The sequence below is a fragment of the Cicer arietinum genome, chromosome 1 (genome assembly GCF_000331145.2).
Source record: "Cicer arietinum cultivar CDC Frontier isolate Library 1 chromosome 1, Cicar.CDCFrontier_v2.0, whole genome shotgun sequence".
Taxonomy (NCBI): domain Eukaryota; kingdom Viridiplantae; phylum Streptophyta; class Magnoliopsida; order Fabales; family Fabaceae; genus Cicer; species Cicer arietinum.
Window position 1 is genome coordinate 49,362,135 of NC_021160.2, and position 5,989 is coordinate 49,368,123.

Consider the following 5,989-nt stretch of genomic DNA (forward strand, 5'->3'; position numbering starts at 1 on the left):
CTTACCTAGGGGTGTACATAAGTGCGGCTCGATTTGTCAACCCGATCACCCAACCCAATCTAACTCGATTTTTACATGTATCCAGTCACTTTCGGGTTCGACCCAACCCAATCCATTGAAACCCGCTTATATTTGGTTCGAGTAATGGGTTTAACAAATTAAACTCGTCGACCCGTAGACTCGACTCGGTAACTAGTTATATATATATATTTTTTTTTAAATTTTGTTTGATAGTCCCAACAGTTCAATAGAGTTTTTTTGTTCTTCTTCTTTAAATTTTCAGCTTCTTGAAGCTGCACCGCCGTCCACATTCTTCTTTTGTTACGTGTGTGCTCACAACTCTTATGATTTTTATACAAACTAGGTATAATAAAATATTATTAATAACTGATTTTTATATGAATTATGTTGCAAGGTGTTCATGCGTTTAATAACTGATTTTTATATTAATAACTTCTTCTTTTGATGATTTTTTAAAGAATTGAATGATATGATTGAAATTTTATAGTTTTTGAGACATTCAAATATTAAATATATTTTTATTCAATATATTTTCGCGTAAAATAAAAAATAGATTATTATTTATGTATAACCCGTCAACCCAACCCAACCCATTCTTAATCGGGTCGGGTCGATTTAGGTTAAATGAAAAAATTCGGATTTAGAACTTAACCCAAATCCAAACATAATCGATTGGATCAGATATCACGTTTTGCCAAAATCAGTACAATTTAATTAATTTAATTAATTTATCTTGTGTATACATGATTTACAATTGTCCTAATAAAATTTAAATGTAATTTTTTTTATGTTATAATGTTAAACTTTTACCACTAAATTAATATTTTGTGAACAAATATGTATGTTAATAACTAAATAAACATCTCAATTTTAAATAATTGATTCGTGAATAACATTCATGTATAGTTAATTGATAAGGAACAAATATTTTTTTGATTTAAAATAAAAAAGATATACTAATAATTAAATTCACAAAATTAATTAACCTACCACCTATATGACTACTATATCAAAATTTTGAATGAATTTTAAACACCGATTAATTTACCGTATGGAGGAGTATGTGATTTCTTGGCATGCATAGGCACCCAATACGAATCATAAGGTAGAAGGAATCTCATTTGTTATACACGCTAGCTGCACATTTTTTGTAATTTAATTTACATAGTTGTAAAAAACAATGTATGAGTTTGAGGTCAATAAAATGCATAGTTGTAAAGGGGCTGACTTTTTCATTGAAAAAAAATATTATAAATTTCAAGTAGAGGTTGACGTTAGGTTTAAATGTATTGAGGGCAAGGAGGGATGGTAAAGGTGGTTCGGTTCCCATATCAAACATTTGGGAAAAGTTGGGTTATACACTTCGACTTTTTCACGGTTTGTACTTTTTATGGTTCCAAAAATAAATTACTTTATTTGTTTGTTGGTTAAACAGGTTTCATTTTTTATTGTTTTTGAGAAGAGGATAGTTTCAAATTAAAATAATAATATTAATGCACATGTTTAAAATCTCACCTAAGACTCAATTAAAAATTTATTCATGAAATATAAAGAATATGAATTCATTATTTAAATATCACTTTTTTTTTAGAGTTTTATTACAAATACAAAGACATTTTAATTAGCGTTTGAAATTGTTATTGGTCGGTCACTTTAAACCATCAAATCTGTTAAATTAAAGAAAAATTTAATTTATATATATTGTCAATGTATTTTATATTGTCAATCAATCACAATCGTTTGATTATTAGTAATGTGTTAATTATCTAAAACTTTTTACACTGTATAAAAAATAAACTCATTAAAAAAAATATGATTCAATATCCCACATAAATAGTTTAGTTGATGAACTAAAGAAATATCGAAGGATTTTAAAAAAGAAGATCCAAATTCAAACTCAGAGAAACTAAAATAATAATTAATTTACTAATATCTAGTTACCTGTATTAAAAATATCAATCAATTGAATCTCTCCATCAAAATATTTCTTTTATAAACATCCATCACAGTTAAACCAATACAAGAGATACAAATAGACTTTTTTTAATAAACAAATATTGAACTCTTAAAACTGTAGCATAAAATTTTATAAAATAAATAAATTGATTGATATAATTTTTTTAAACTAAAAGTTTATTAAAGAAAAGAAAAATAAAAACTGGAGGGACATAAACTAAATCTAGAAAAAGCAAAAAAAAATCTTTAAATGTAGGTTTTTTGATCTTTGGACAAAAATTATATAATATATCTTCTTTCTGAATATTTATTTTCTTTACCCTAAAAATCACATCAATAAAATACTATCTTCACTTGCATTAGAACCATCTTTCCATTCGCTAATTGTTATTGTCTTTTTTTTTTTCTTTCTATTTTTTGAAAAACATCTTGCAATACTTCTAAATTATTAATTGGTACGAAAGTACGTGTAAACTAGATTAACAAATCATTACATTTAAGAAACAAAATGCATATCTATTCGTTTTATTACTTAGCCATCACCTTTGATGTTTCAGAACTAATTAATGCTATGTAACGAAAAAAAAAAAAAACTGGTATTTTCTATAACAACAATCATACATAGTTACATACTGCCTTACGCTCTATGGACTCTCTTTATTTCAGCTTATCTTATGCTCTGTTTGAAGGTGATCTGTTGACAAAAACGTTTGAATTATTTAGGTTTTAAAATTATTTATTCATACTTTTAAACTATTATATTTAAATTATTATATGCTTTACAAAATAAATTATATAACTAACATAATTCAATAAAAATTGAACGTTTTCAATATGTATTTATGAGTTTGATTTTTGGTTGATGTACATGAAAGATCATTTGTTGCAAGAGTTTAACCCTCAAATAAATCTTTTTTATAAAAATAAAATAAAAGTGTTCTTAATCTCAAATATTATATATATTGTAACATCATGACAAATATATATACTCATTTATAAATATCATGTTTAATTAACTTTGAATTTAATTGTATAAATTTAAGACATCGTATATATTTCTAACATATTTTATTTTGAATGATTTATTTTTGTAAGATCATAAAACTAAATGAATAGTGTTTAAACAAACATAAAAAATAATCTTTTTAAACATTAAAAAAAGTAAAATTAAATTTTTATTATGTTAAGAAAAGGATTATGCATTCAAACACTGTGCACTTTATCTTATCATCATGCTTGAATGATTAGTTTATTATTTTGAGTGTAATAAGTTGGGGGGAAAAGTATGTAAAGTCAAATCCAAGAATATTGAGTTGATGATGTGTCAATCACACCACATATCTTCACATTCTTAGACACATGTCTATTTATAAACGGCCACAAAATCATGAAAGGGGAGTTTAATATTAGCTTAATTATAAGACATGTGTCCATTCTTATTCCACAAAAGAAGTCAACGATTCCTTATACGCAGTTCATATGTTCACATATAAACTTTGAAGCTAGCTAGCAATATGCAGGTTGCTTCATCTATAGTATTAGCATATCCTTGCAATTCAAAATCCATTGAAAATCAGGTGGCAAAATTCATCAACCCTTCATCTAACATTGTGGGAATTTATAAGTCAAATGGTTTTTTATTCCATCATTTCTTCTAAGTTTTTGTTTTTTTCTCAAAAATAATACTTTTATATTTGCTTTGAGATCTCAAACGATTTTTGCTCCTGTTTTGTAAGTTACAACCAGCACAAATTAAGAGGAAAGCTAATAAACTACTTACATTGATGTCACTTTGATATTGCTTGCTAAATGTGAAGTCCTTGTAATTCACAGTAGACATGATGGTCTTTTTTTGCCACGTACACATAGAGAATAATCTGGAAGAGTCGTATATATATTTAATTCATTTGCTTATGGTGTTTATCATGCAAGAACAATCTAAGGGTAAGGGTACAAAGCATTATTTTTATGACTTCAAAAAAAGTTTAAATTTATACTTGTCTCATGTCTCATGTGATATGTCATGAGTCTATGATCCTATATATTTTATTAATTTGAAAATTAAAATTAATTAAAAAATAATATTATTTCAACAAAGATATCAATTACAATAATTTAAGAAATTACTATTTTTGAATTTTAAAATATTTGAAAAAACTCAAAATAAAACATAGTAAAAATATTGTTCTCTCTATTTTTTTAGTCTATGTAAAATGATAAAATAGGTTGATTATTTTGATACAGATAGAGTAATAAATTGCATGTGATCTAATATCTGATTGTGCATATATTGAACAACATATCTTGGGAGAAGTCCACCTCTTAATTAGATTAATCTCTACATCTTCAATAATCTCTAATTTTTTATAGGATATTTGGACTACAAAGTAATAATAATAATGGTAATAATAATAATAATAATAATAATAATAATAATAATAATAATAATGGTAATAATAATAATAATAATAATAATTATTATTATTATAATAATAATAATAATAATAATAATAATAATAATAATAATAGTAATAATAATAATAATAATAATATTTTCTATGCTTGCCTCCTTGTTTGATGCCTTGACAAGGGTACACATTTATTAATTTTTCAAAACTTTTTCAGCTGTATTAAACAAAAATAAGAAATGTTTCATTGTCTAAGAGATGTGGTAATTATTAGAATTTAGGTTGATCTAACTCAATCATAATAAAATCGATTTGTAAGATTAGGGAATCGATTTGTAAGATTAGGGATATTTGTCTCATTTATATTCATTTTTCGATCATATCACATTCAATGTGACTTTTAATTAATACAATTCATCACGTTCAATTCTCTAAGGGAGCATTGTTATGAGTGATTTGATAGAAAATGATCCAAGATTTTGAATAGACTTTAATAAATTTGGGCCGAGTCTAACAATGTCTCAATCATAACAAAATTGTTGTTTTTTGAATTTTGGTAAACCGTTTTAAATATTATTTTTAGCCACCAAGATATTATTGGGTTGAGTCGTGAAATAGGTCACTCTCTTTAAGATGTTTCGCGGCACTGCCTAAAATTATGCAAGCAAACTATCAACCACGACGTTCTCATGATAAAATAGCTCAATTACAAAATGTATCAGTATTCTACTGTATTATAGAAAATCGCTCTAGAATTACTCCCTAAATATGATTATAATGACCACTCTAGAAGTATGGTACTAAGACTACTCATAAATCGAATGGACTACGAAATGAAAATCGCTCTAAAATAGAAAGAACAGTGGTATTAAGATTAGTCTAAAAATATCGAAGGACAAAAAGAAAAGGGAGAAGTGACTCAAAAGTTCATCAAACAAAAGAAGAAGAAGATAAAAAATTGAGAATTGCATCTAACTTTGGGGTGCTTTTCACAAGAGCTTGACACTCTATATATAGTAATGGAAACCAACTCATGTGTGTAAACTATCCATTGTGAGACTTTAATATTTACAGAGTTGAAAGCTAACCAATGTGATATTCTATATATTTTTTTCAATTTGCACTTTCAGTTTCAACAATCCTCCACTTGAATTTAAAAAATAATAATAATTTTGAATTAGCGTCAAACTGGTAAACCTGCACAATAGTCCCACGACGTAAGCAGTGCTATATAGTAGGTCTACTAGTAAACCTGCACAATAGGCCTAAAACGTAAACAATATCATGAATAGTACAGTCAGTGGCGTACCTGAGGCCGCCAATTCAGTTTGTCTAACACCTTCATCAGTGCTTTTGAAAAGTCTTACTATCAAAATAATTATATTTCTTTTAAGATCTTTTCAACATAGTGAGACTAATCAATAGAAATTCCCTTTTATGACCTAGTAATCTTGATTTCAAAGATTACATTTGCTTCTCTGAGATATTTCACATAAAAGTTGCTACACAATAGGTACAACATGAATGTTTGAATAAAATATGATAAATTCGTCTACATTGAGACATATGATCATGCAAATGCCAATTTTAGATTTCTAATAAAT